At 42.1% G+C, this 14160-nt stretch overlaps 1 protein-coding gene across 15 annotated transcripts in view; it reads right to left on the bottom strand.

The window, feature by feature from the left end:
- Window positions 1–14160, bottom strand: part of LOC106561057 (pleckstrin homology domain-containing family A member 7) — a 172360-nt gene that overhangs the window by 87417 nt on the left and 70783 nt on the right. Inside the window, exon 1 of one of the 15 annotated variants that reach the window (XM_014124658.2) lies at window positions 1984–2119. The exons of the other annotated variants lie outside the window; for them this stretch is intronic. The gene's annotated coding sequence lies outside the window, so the exon portion shown is untranslated. Of the gene's footprint in view, window positions 1–1983; window positions 2120–14160 lie in introns of those variants that run through there. 15 annotated transcript variants of the gene reach the window in all.

The raw sequence follows: 14160 nt of genomic DNA, 5'->3' as shown, positions 1-14160 counted from the left end.
ACCAGGTGAAATTGTGTCACTTCTCTTGCGTTCATTGCACGCAGAGTCAGGGTATATGCAACAGTTTGTGCCGCCTGGCTCGTTGCGAACTAATTTGCCAGAATTCTACGTAATTATGGCATAACATTGAAGGTTGTGCAATGTAACAGGAATATTTAGACTTAGGGATGCTACCCATTAGATAAAATACGGAACGGTTCCATATTTCACTGAAAGAATAAACATTTTGTTTTCGAGATGATAGGTCATTAATATGGTCGAATCCAGAAACTAAGGCTCGTATTTGTGTGTGTTATTATGTTATAATTTAAGTCTATGATTTGATATAGCAGTCTGACTGAGCGATGGTAGGCAGCAGCAGCAGGCTCGTAAGCATTCATTCAAACAGCACTTTCGTGCGTTTTGCCAGCAGCTCTTCGCTGTGCTTCAAGCATTGCGCTGATTATTACTTCAAGCCTATCAACTCCCAAGATTAGGCTGCTGTAACCGATGTGAAATGGCTAGCTAGTTAGCGGGTGCGCGCTAATAGCGTTTCAAACGTCACTCACTCAGACTTGGAGCAGTTGTTCCCCTTGCTTTGCAAGGGTAACGCTGCTTCGAGGGTGGCAGTTGTCGATGTGTTCCTGGTTTGAGCCCAGGTAGGAGCGAGGAGGGGGACGGAGGCTATACTGCTACACTGGCAATACTAAAGTGCCTATAAGAACATCCAATAGTCAAAGGTATATGAAATACAAATCGTATAGAGAGAAATAGTCCTTTAATTCCTATAATAACTACAACCTAACACTTCTTACCTGGGAATATTGAAGACTCATGTTAAAAGGAACCACCAGCTTTCATATGTTCTCATGTTCTGAGCAAGGAACTTAAACGTTAGCTTTCTTACACGGCACATATTGCACTTTTACTTTCTTCTCCAACACTTTGTTTTTGCATCATTTAAACCAACTTGAACATGTTTCATTATTTCAGGCTAAATAGATTTTATTGATGTATTATATTAAGTTAAAATAAGTGTTCATTCAGTATTGTTGTAATTGTCATTATTAGAAAAATAAAAATAATAATTTAAAAAAAGTAATAATAAAACAAAATAAAAAAAATTGGCCGATTAATCGGTATCGGCTTTTTTGGTCACCCAATAATCGGCATCGGCGTTGAAAAATCATAATCGGTCGACCTCAAGTAGAAAATAAGTTGCAAACAATTGCAAAAAAACACACAAATTAGCACAGTTAGTTAGTAGCCCGTAAAACGGCAGCCACCCCCTCCGGCGCCATTATTACCATTTGTATTACAATGAATCCACAATTCCATTATCTTCACAGCCCTATGTACAACATTTACCAAAACTATAAAAACCTACACACCTCCAAGAAAAGTTATAAGGTTACTGCGCATCCTAGTAAAGCAAGTGTCAACTTTATTTCACAGTTAAGCTCACTAAAGCCATTCCCTCTTCCTCAATTACATTTCTGTCACCTAAATGAGAACTCTACCTCTTTATCTCTTTAAAATCTCAATCAAATCCCAGCTAAAGCTAGCACGTCCACACCTGACTGTACTATCACAATAGATCAATAATTAGCTTGTGTAGCTGCACCGCACAACCCTCTGAAGATAGCCTACAATACTGTATATAATATCCAAGCAAAGCCCAAGCTCACCAAAGCCACTTGCTGCTACATCTTCCAAATAAAAACCGCAACTCAGCTGAACTATGACAGTAACTACAGTTCTAGTGCCGTTTCAGAGCTGCTTCCATTTGTTTCCCTAGAGCCGGAGCAACTAGGCAGTTAGCTCCTATAGCTCGGGCATTGCCCCCTCGGTCAATGTCGCCTCAGTATCCCAATAGCGCAGTTCCAACTCACTCACTCACTCACTCACCCTAGATTGCTGGAATGGTGAGCACTTACAAAACGCAGAGCTTTTTAAAAATGGTTAAATGAAAGTTAAGGGTTAAATCAAACTGGACTCTTTTACCTGCTTCCACATGGCTACGGTTCTGGCTTTCACTCTGCTGGTCTGTGGGTGTGTATGAGCTATTCCTGTGTTTAGCGGGAAGGGGGGGGGGGGGTAAAGTACCATCCCAGTAGCTAGGTCCTGTCATAGGGAGGAGGGAATACTATCTGACCCACACCTCGCTCTCTCATTCCCTCTCTCTCCCTCTTTGACTTCGCAGTACGACTGAACTGCTGCCTGGGATTTCATTCACACTACAGTGAGAGGCAGTGACACAACGTAGCCTTGCTCCAAACTACCACGGTCTCACGTGCCCCTATACAGCGCAGGCACATGTGCACACGCACGCAGAAATGTCATAAAACAAATCAGATCTATGGGATAAACTAAAGTCTACAGATGCCTACCAGAATGGGAACGTCAGAGAAAGCTATGGGTATTGGCACATGGAGAAAGTAGGCCCATTTATCAGTGTGGGCCGGCTGTGTGTAGAATTCTGTGTCTGGCGGCGCAAATCACTTTAATGAGGGTTATTAACCACGCAGGATGAGAATGGGCCATTAGACTGCTACACACGCACCATTATACGGCCATTTGACCATATCCTCTGTAACAAGCCTCTTCTGAAATATATTTGAGGTGTTATTTTTGGGCATTTGTTTTGCAGCAAACTCCAAATCCTTTAGGGCTGGGCCCCTCAGAGGTACTTGGGTGTTCACCTCAAATAAATATCATGAGGTTGTTTTGGCAGTGACTTCAAAAAGCCTTTGTTGCAGAGAACAGGAAAAGCTAACGGTCAGTTTGTTCCTTTCATATGAATCCACAATTTCAAAAAACTTTATTTGGCCATCTGTTACGACGGGAATTCGTCTTCTGCTCTGCTCTCATCCACAATAGCAATGTGCGCGCAAACACAGACACAGACACATGCACGTACTGTACACACACACACACACACACAGTATGCCTTCATCTCTCCGTGTTACCAAGCCTCCACATTCTTCTCTGTACCAAACTAACTAGTCTCTACTATTTTCTCTACCATCTCCGTTGTCCTTTCGATAAAGGAAGTATGACTTGTGGGATCGCTTTCAGCCTAGGGCTTGACGTCACAGCCTAACCCTAACCCAGCAGCCTGACAGATTAAAGTGGTGTTTGGCATTGTGGCACACAGGAAAGCTTTTGTTTGGCCAGCTTGTAACCAGTGCCAGCCCCCCCTCTCCTGTTTCACCGTGGCCCTGAACAACAAGGGCAATTCTAGCACAAGAGAGGGGGAAAGGGGCACTCAATTCTGGTGACAGCCTGGCATCGACACCATGCCAGTGATAACGGGCATAGTCGGGGCATAGGCATCACTGACACACCTGGCATGGAGTGCCTGCTGGCTATGATGCGACAACCTCGTGCAACATGCTGTTGACAGCGGAACATGCCGACACTGAGGCGGCCATTTTGCATTGAGAGGTTTGTGTATTCCAACCCCCATTATCTAGCTGGTGTGATATGTTTATCAACGGTGTGTTGACGCCACCAAAACAAGCAAGAGATCTGAAGTCCAGGTGTCTCGTGAACCCAAAATGTTGTTGGTTATGTACAAACTCAGACCAAATAAGCATGTCTGCGGTCTAACGGCAGGTGATTAATCAGTATCCAACTTCATAGGACTATGAAGCTAACTGAAGATGGCCATCTTTAGAAAATCCCAAATATGTCTAGCTGGCTTTGTGACATATGCCTCAGATGTTGGAGGGCCAGTAGGAGGCACTCGTTCCTCTGGTCTAAAAAAAATATCCCAATGCCCCAGGGCAGTGATTGAGGAAAATTGCCCTGTGTAGGGTGCAGTCAGTCAGATGGGACGTTAAATGGGTGTCCTGAATCTCTGTGGTCACTAAAAATCCCATGGCACTTATCGTAAGAGTAGAGGTGTGTTAACCCCGGTGTCCTGGCTAAATTCCCAATCTGGCCCTCGTACCATCATGGCCACCTAATCATCCCCAGCTTCCAATTGGCTCATTCATCCCCCCTCCTCTCCCCTTTAACTATTCCCCAGGTCATTGCTCTGAATGAGAATGTGTTCAGTCAATTTACCTGGTAAAATAAGGGTAAAAAAAATGAAATAAGTGTCTCACATCTCCAAAACATTGTGGATTACAAACAGACTCATAGACGAAAGAAGCAGGAAGAAACTTGGCTAGAGTAGAGAAGACTATAAACTTGGTCTGGATTTAGACGGTACAAAGACCTAACATATAGTGATTCTATTGGACTTTTCTGGCTCAGTCTCCAGGCTTGGCAGCAGCTAGCCTGAAATAGACGACAACAGTCTCCTCCAATGAACAGGTTGGACCTGATCCTCCGTTGAACTGTCGGCACTGTCTCAGAACACACGCACATTCCAAATGCATTAAATCAGATGTACTACCGCATATTCGCATTGTTAAACTGCAATACATTGGAGGAGAACCGACTTGTGTATGTGTGCGACTGGGATGTAGAAGGAAACAGCTGGTTTTACAGCTCCAGTGCTAACATTAGAGGCCTGCTAACATTGCGTGAACATTTGTGTGAGTGATTTATAGTTTACACTATACCACTACTTCCCTCTGGGTGTCCTCTGTAGGAAGTGTTATTTCAACGCACGTCAAGTTTACTTTCAAACCCAGTGTTGTTAGACAAGGTCAAGGTAACGGAGGTGAGTATCAGGATAGGTCAAGTTTACTTAAGTAAAAACAAAAATGTCCCGGTCATGGTTTGCTCATCTTGTTGACTTAACAAGAGAATTTCTCCTTGCCAAATTGTAGCAAGGTCAAGCTTATGTGCTTTCATTAAGTTTTTCATGGGATGAAATTAACTTAAAACACTTGGTAAAGTTAACTTAAAATGAGTTTGGCAAGCTTTATTACTTTAAGCAGAGTTTCTCAATCAACCAAGTTAGCTTCAACACTCTAGCAAGTTCACTTTAAGAGGTGTTTCGTCAATCACTCAAACTTCCTCTGGAGTTGGACTGGTTCACTGATGAGCACAATTCTTTTCTCCGATAGCTATGGAAATTAGAGAGCTGGTTGCTCGACCCTTGTCCACACACCAATCAACGCGGCCATTTTGGAAGTCTGCTTCTGTGCCTGATTCGCTTCCATTAAACCCACTTGGAGATAATACAAATATTCACATTAGCATAAACACTGATGGCAGAGAGACAGCGTTGTGTGAGGTGGGCACTGAGCAGTATTAAGACTCGTTAGAGAAGAGCCTACGCCGACTCCAAAACCAAGTCTAGTCTACACACGGCAGGTTATGCATTCACTGCAAATGAGATATTTTCCCCCAACTGTAAGACTACTGAGGGAGGGAGGATTAGGGAAAGCTATCTCAGGAGTAAAAAAAAAGGAAAAAAAGAAAGAGAAAGGTTTGCATAAAGGACTAGGGTTCTGTTCATCTTCCTTCTGCATAGCTTGATAACATTTTTCTCTGTCTTTTCAGAGTTTCATGGTCCAGGGAAGTGACAGGGGACAGATGGTGGGTTTGAGAGAAAGTGATAGAGTGTGGGGGAAAGACGGAGGTAGAGGGAGGAGGGAGATAAAGAATAAATAAATAAATCCATCAAATTGATGGACTGAATGGAAAATGGGAAAGACCCTTATGGAAAAATCACGATTTCACGTGTGACATTTCCACATGTTTTCTACATGTGAAACCATGTGTTTTTGGAACACTTCACATGATGATATTTCACATTAAGTTTTACATAGATTTTCACATAACCTTTCATACAGTACCAGTCAAAAGTTGACACACCTACTACACCTTTATTTTTACTATTGTCTACATTGTAGAATAATAGTGAAGACAACAAAACTATGAAATAACATATGGAATTATGTAGTAACCAAAAAAGTGAGATTCTTCAAAGTAGCCACCCTTTGCCTTGACAGCTTTGCACACTCTTGGCATTCTCTCAACCAGTATCACCTAGAATGCTTTCCCAACAGTCTTGAAGGAGTTCCCACATATGCTGAGAACTTGTTGACTGCTTTTCCTTCACTCTGCAGTCCAACTCATGCCACACCATCTCAACTGGGTTGAGGACGGGTGATTGTGGAGGCCAGGTCATCTGATGCAGCACTCCATCACTCTCCTTGGTCAAATATCCCTTACACAGCCTGGAGGTGTGTTGGGTCCTTGTGCTGTTGAAAAACATATGATAGGCCCACTAAATGCAAACCAGATGATGTGGGGGTGCTTTGCTGGTGACACCGTCTGATTTATTTAGAATTCAAGGCACACTTAACCAGCATGGCTACCACAGCATTCTGCAGCGATACAGCATCCCATTACACCTCCTCCTCCATGCTTCACGGTAGGAATTACACATGCCGAGATCATCCATTCACCGACTCTGCGTCACACAAAGACACGGCAGTTGGAACCAAAAATCTCAAATTTGGACTCAGACCAAAAGGACAGATTTCCACCGGTCTAATCTCTTCTTCTTATTGGTGCCCCTAAAAAGCAACTAATCCCTTTAAAAACAGCCTATGAGGCATAGATATGAGTCAAAATTGACTACAAAGTGTAAATAGGATTATTTTGGTCATAAAGTAATTGTCGTCTAAAATGGAGTAAACCAGAGTTGGGTTTGGATTACAAGCATGTCAACAAATCATACCCCATTTTGCCAAGCTCCATGAGCAAATCGCCCCTCTGCCCACCTCGCTTCCCTTCACTGAATGGGGCTCCGCTGTTTCATTGCCCCAACCCGTTCAAAGGATCAAGGGCCCTATATGGGATTGACCATGCCTCCACAGCCAAAGTTCTATGGTTTGCATGCCCTGTCGAAGGACCCTAGCTAATATGCGGAATAGGGGCTTCGAGTTCGAACCAAAACAAAAAAGGACCGGTTTATGACGTTCCTTTTTAAACCTCTGAAATTGACTTTTCAACATTTAACTTGAAATGAAATGACTTCACCATTCAGTGCGGATATGAACAAGTTCCCATGCTTTTAAAATATCAGTAACGTTCCGGAACAGTATAGATCACTTTAGTTTCTGGTTCTGTGTATCAAATTATTTTGTCCTTTTCTGGGTTTCGGTTCTGTTCCCTGAACCGGTTTCAAACCTTGATTCATACTCCTGGACTCATTCCACATATTGAAATCAAATTTATAGAAGTATTCAAACCCCTGAGTCAATACATGTTATTAATCCACTTTGGCAGCAATTACAGCTGTGAGTCTTTCTGGGCAAGTCTCGAAGAGCTTTGTACACCTGGATTATACAACATTTGCACATTATTCTTTTTTAAATTCTTCAAGCTGGTTGTTGATCATTGCTAGACAGCCCTTTTCAAGTCTTGCCATACATTTTCAAGCCAATTTAAGTCAAAACTGTAACTAGGCCACTCAGGAACATTCAATGACGTTTTGGTAAACAACTCCAGTGTATATTTGGCTTTGAGTTTTAGGTTATTGTCCTGCTGAAAGGTGGAATTTGTCACCTGTGTCTGTTGGAAAGCTGACTGAACCAGGTTTTCCTCTAGGATTTTGCCTCTACTTAGCTCTATTCCGTTTCTTTTATAAAAATTCATCCCTAGTCCTTGCCGATGACAAGCAGATCCTTAACATGATTCAGCCACCACCATGGTTGAAAATATGAAGTGGTACTCAGTGATGTATTGTGTTTGGTCCAAACAAAACACTTTGTATTTACACTGAACAAAAATAAAACACAACAATTTCAAAGATGTTACTGAGTTACAGTTCATATAAGGAAAACAGTCAATTTAAATAAATTCAAATCGGCCCTAATCTATGGATTTCACATGACTGGGAATACAGATATGCATCTGTTGGTAAAAGATGCCTTAAAAATGGTAGGAGCGTGGATCACCATTTACCTCAATGCAGCGTGACACATGCATAGAGTTGATCAGGCTGTCCAATGTGGCATTTAGAATGTTGTCCCACTCCTCTTCAATGGCTGTGTGAAGTTGATGGATATTGGCGGGAACTGGAACATGCTGTCGTACACGTCGATCCAGAGCATCCCAAACGTGCTCAATGGATGACATGTCTGGTGAGTATGCAGGCCATGGAAGAACTGCGTCATTTTCAGCTTCCAGGAATTTTGTACAGAGCCCTGCGACAATGGGCGGTGCATTATCATGCTGAAACATGAGGTGATGGCCGCGGCTGAATGGCACAACAATGGGCCTCAGGATCTCGTCACGGTATCTCTTGTGCATTCAAATAGATAAAATGCAATTGTGTTTGTTGTCCGTAACTTATGCCTTCCCATACCATAACCCCACCACCACGGGACACTCGAATTCTCTAAAACGACATTGGAGGCAGTTTATGATAGAGAAATGAACATTCTGTCAAGAGCTCTGGTGGACATTCCTGCAGTCAGCATGCCAATTGCATGCTCGCTCAAAACTTGAGATCTGTGGAATTGTGTTGTGTGACAAACCTGCACATTTTAGAGTGGCATTTCATTGGTGCACCTGTAAAATGATCATGCTGTTTAATCAGATTATTCATAAGCCACACCTGTCAGGTAGATGGATTATCTTGGCATAGGGATGTAAACAAATTTGTGCACAACATTTTATAGAAATAATCTTTTTGTCAATTAGGTTAGTATTGTGGATTAACTACAATGTTGTTGACCCATCCTCAGTTCTCGTATCACAGCAATTCAACTCTAAACTGTTTTAAAAAGTCACCACTGGACTCATGGTAAAATCCCTGAGCAGTTTCCTTCCTCTACAGCAACTGAGTTAGGAAGGATGCCTGTATCTTTGTCATGACAGGGTGTATTGATACGCCATCCAAATGTAATTAATAACTTCACCATGCTCAAAGGGATATTCAATGACTGCTTTTTTACCCATCTACCAATACCGACTAAAAGTTCATTTCCTCCCTCACTTCTTTGCGAGGCAGTGAAATACCTCCCTGGTCATTGTGGTTGAATCTGTGTTTGAAATTCACTGCTCTCCCTGAGGGATCTTACAATTGAAAGTGGGGTGTACAGAGATGAAGTTGTCATTCAAAAATCATGTTTAACATTATTGCACACAGGGTGAGTCCATGCAAGCTTTTTATTTTTAATTAACTTAAACATTTCTAAAAACATAATTCCACTTTGACATTATGAGGTATTGTGTGGAGGCCAGTGACACAAAATCTAAATTGAATCATTTTTAAATTCAGGCTGAAGCACAACAAAATGTAGAAAAAAATCAAGGGGTGTGAATACTTTGACGGCACTGTATCTGAAGTGAAATAGAAAAATGTGATGCAGTGATCAGGTTGGTTCCACCATGCTAATCATAACCATTATTGATAACGTAAATCAGTGCTCTTTGTGTGGGACCGACCAGTGTCTTTAATGAGGCGAGAGGAGCTGATCTACGCTGCCATGCCCATCAATGGGGCTCTGGCAAAGACCTCACCTCCAGCCTCACCTCTTGCCTGCTCACCAACGGTCGTCGATGGGGAGACCAGAATTAGGTTTAAATTTCAACATAGGGTATGTTTGTTTGTCAGATATCACCTATCCCTACTGCCATTGTTAATAGAACAGTGACTGTGTATATGTGTTCGCAGATACATTTATGGAGCCAGCACTTGAAGACTTGCAAGATGATGTGATGAAGTCTAAATGGAGCGAGACCTGGCACTCGGCATTAACATTATACCAGACAACTTTTACTTGCATTGTATTTTTGGGGGTTTTGTTAAATTGACTGGCATCAGTCAATTTGGGGAGGGAGAAACCCTGTGCATTCTGCACCAGAATCAGGTATCAGTCAATATGGGGAGGTAGAAACCCTGTGTATTCTGCACATTTACATTTAAGTCATTTAGCAGACGCTGCACCAGGATCAGGTATCAGTCAATATGGGGAGGGAGAAACCCTGTGTATTCTGCACCAGGATCAGGTATCAGTCAATATGGGGAGGGAGAAACCCTGTGTATTCTGCACCAGGATCAGGTATCAGTCAATATGGGGAGGTAGAAACCCTGTGTATTCTGCACCAGGATCAGGTATCAGTCAATATGGGGAGGGAGAAACCCTGTGTATTCTGCACCAGGATCAGGGAACTCCTGCTGTATACGGGACACCACACAGGAAGGTATGACCACTGATTGCCAAGATAGCCCCATTACCACTAGACAAAATGCAGATAGGCACAGTATCTGTATCGGGTGGGAATGGCAACGCACATTGTTATATTAGCAGAACACCGCTTCTATGATATTATGTAAATGGTTGTTTATTCTACATGGACCTGTTATTACATTTGAAGGTTCTCAAAACAATTGTTTACAGAATCTACATAAATTCAGCAATTGTATTCTTGGCATATTACTCTGTAGGCTACTTACCTATTCTTAGCTTCCTCCGGCATCTCACCATACATCTGCCTGTAGTTATTGAACCTGTTTTTACTTTGTCATTATGGGGTATTATGTGTAGATTGATGAGAAAAAATATATAATTTAATACATTTTAGAATAAGGCTGTAACGAAACAAAATGCGAAAAAAGGGAAGGGGTCTGAATACTTTTCCCAATGCACAATACGAATGCACCGGGCCCTTACGGTCAGCGGAGGATTTAGGTATAGACGACATGGACAGCCGCGTACGGCGCGCATCTTGCCGGGGGCGGCACGGGGCGCCCACACAAAATGTTTTGGGAATGGTGATATTTGCGTGATCAGTTTTCTATCGCTAATTTGCACGTCATGTCAATGATGATATGTCACCGTGTGGGACAATTAACCTTGTCGGAGTGGGCGTCCTGATTCTAGTTTGTGAACTAGGCAGGCTACTGCCTGGGAAGGTCTCCCACTCAGAAGTTCGAGATGTGGGAGGGAGGCGGGGGTAGGTTGACCTCAGGTCTCCCCACTGGAAGCCCGAGGTAGGGGAGCGGAGAATCTATCAAATAGCGCACCTCTAACTTTGTACAGTACTAATGCAATTAGTAAAATCAGTCACACTACGAAATGCTACCAAATAAACCATAATTCAAATTCATTCATAATACTGTGAATATATAGTTTCACAGACATATTGTTGCATTTTTTTCTGGTTTGTGCGAAATCATTAAGAATAATATAAAACCAGTCAGCACACCACCAAGGCGAATTGGTTTAGTCTTGACTCTTGGTTGACAGTGTTGGGGGATGGGTCATGTATTGTTGCTCGAGTGCCAAATCAACACAAATTTGTCTCCATTTGTCTTCCTTCTTTTTGATATTTATGAGTCTTATTTTTGTATATCTTTTTTATATTTATATAGTTTTAAATGTTATGGTTATTTATTTGTGTTGTTCCAAATGTGTTTTTGGTTTTTTTCAACTTCAGTCCTCACTGCTACACTGGACTGATGTGACACCATACTGGCACTCCGACTAACCGCCTTCTTCAATGGGTCCTTCGCAGCAGAGAAACGCATTTCCTTCTGATTGGTCTGACCTACGAGTGTGCCCATTTTATTCCTGACTGAAAATAACCTCCTGATGAATGGGATCAATGGAGTTGAAGAATAGATGTAATTATACAACGGGTGGGTCTAATCCTGATTGTTTAAAAGCACATTCCAGCCAGTGGCTATTCCACAAGTTACCACCAGCTAGATCTATGACGTTAAAATGGCTATTTACTCTGTTCCATCTGACTGCACAATCCACTGTCTCATCAGCCCAGGCAGGGAAGTTATAAACTTGATCTCCACTATAAAAAGCATCTAGACATTATCTCACATTTCTTTTAGACTAATATTTTGTTTTCAACAGCAGAGATTTGTATAAACCTTAGTGTCTGACTCTCCGACATTTGCAACATTGAATTTGAATATTGAAACAATCTCCAACTGTCCCATAGTAATGAACGTGTAGGGGGCAGGAGTCGGAACCAGAGATAGAGAGGCAGGCAGCGTTTCTCAGCCAGTCCATATCATGAATCAGCTGGCATAATTCTTATGAATATATACTAAGAAATGCCAATTGAGACAAGGTCAAACGAAACGAAGTGCAGCTAGTTTGCCGTTTTCCAGCGTCAGTTTGAAGTGATTGTGTTACTGTAGCTGTGTTGTTGGCTAGCTCCTCTGAACAACATTGTCCTGACGAGTGAGCACATTATCTATGCTAGGCGAAGTCGTGCCTCATTAGCTCATTGTTATGGATGTATCCAAATAAATGTCACTAGAAAACAGCTTAAACAAATGCAGCTACTGTTGTTATTCTGGCTGCACTGTTTGACGTGACTAAGTTAGCCGTAGTTGGCTAGCTAGCAAGCAAGGGATAAGAACGTTTGCAGCCAGTATGGAAATGGAACATTTAGAACCAACGACTGGGTATAGAACAACCAACGCGTCCATAGATACAGAATAAAAAGACTGAACAACTGGGTCGCGTCCATAGATACAGAACAAAAAGACTGAACAACTGGGTCGCGTCCATAGATACAGAACAAAAAGACTGAACAACTGGGTCGCGTCCATAGATACAGAACAAAAAGACTGAACGACTGGGTCGCGTCCATAGATACAGAACAAAAAGACTGAACGACTGGGTCGCGTCCATAGATACAGAACATAAAGACTGAACGACTGGGTCGCGTCCATAGATACAGAACAAAAAGACTGAACGACTGGGTCGCGTCCATAGATACAGAACAAAAAGACTGAACAACTGGGTCGCGTCTCTGGCAACCGAACCAATAGAACGACTGACCAGCCGGCTTGGGTAGCAACCCTAGATTTGTTTCGGGACTATATCTTGTGGAAGGATGAAATTGTATTAATAAATTCATCAAAATAAATGTTTTTAATGAAAAGAAATGTCAATCAATATTTGTTGGTAACCCATTAATGCCCTCGAAGCCGGTGTTTGGAGGATATATTGGCACGGTTTGCCAATATATCCTCTAATATTTGAGATTCTTCAAAGTAGCCACCCTTTGCATTGATGACAGCTTTGCACAGTCTTGATGTCTTCATCTCCTCATAGGTTTTCAGGACCATACACACCCACATGGGTGCTTGAAAGACAAAAGAGGAGAGACTCATCAATGATGACTAACTAAAAACTAATTAGGTTTCTCCTTTTATCCTTGGAATAATCGTTGGAGTAGAGAAACACACAAATTGTACAAAGAACCAACAAAAAAAAGGACCATTGCATTTCAGCTAAAAAAAAAAAAACAATGTTCATATCCTAGGCCAAACTAGCTAGCAACAGCAAGCTAGCTAAATGTTTCATGTATGTTTCGACTTCCCCCCAACGTAGTCAGTTGGTTTTGTTGTTTTAACCTGCGTGTCATGCCCGCATCTAGTGTGGATAGACAAAATCAACACGCGGACGCAAACGCATGGCTGGTTTATTAATGGTGTAAGGCAATGTCCAACCATATTCATCCCTCGTGCCACAGTCAATCAAACTATCAGATCAATGATCTACGCACGTCTCTATACATCAAGCCCATTATACAGTTGAAGTCGGAAGTTTACATACACTTAGGTTGGAGTCATTAAAACTCGTTTTTCAATCACTCCACACATTTCTTGTTAACAAACTATAGTTTTGGCAGGTCGGTTAGGACATCTACTTTGTGCATAACACAAGTAATTTTTCCAACAATTGTTCACAGAGAGATTATTTCACTTATAATTCACTGTATCACAATTCCAGTGGGTCAGAAGTTTACATACACTAAGTTGACTGTGCCTTTAAACAGCTTGGAAAATTCCAGAAAATGTCATGGCTTTAGAAGCTTCTGTTAGGCTAATTGACATAATTTGAGTCAATTGGAGGTGTACCTGTGGATGTATTTCAAGGCATACCTTCAAACTCAGTGCCTCTTTGCTTGACATCATGGGAAAATCAAAAGAAATCAGCCTCAGAAAGACTCAGAAAAAAATGCTAGACCTCCACAAGTCTGGTTCATCCTTGGGAGCAATTTCCAAACGCCTGAAGGTACCACATTCATCTGCACAAACAATACTACGCCAGTATAAACACCATGGGACCAAACAGCAGTCATACAGCTCAGGAAGGAGACGCGTTCTGTCTCCTAGAGATGGACATGCTCTGGTGCGAAAAGTGCAAATCAATCACAGAACAACAGCAAAGGACCTTGTGAAGATGCTGGAGGAAACGGGTATAAAAGTATCTATATCCACAG

The sequence above is a fragment of the Salmo salar genome, chromosome ssa10, assembly GCF_905237065.1.
Source record: "Salmo salar chromosome ssa10, Ssal_v3.1, whole genome shotgun sequence".
Lineage (NCBI taxonomy): Eukaryota > Metazoa > Chordata > Actinopteri > Salmoniformes > Salmonidae > Salmo > Salmo salar.
The sequence above is the reverse complement of the archived record's forward strand: the minus strand, read 5'-3'. Positions and strand labels throughout refer to the sequence as shown.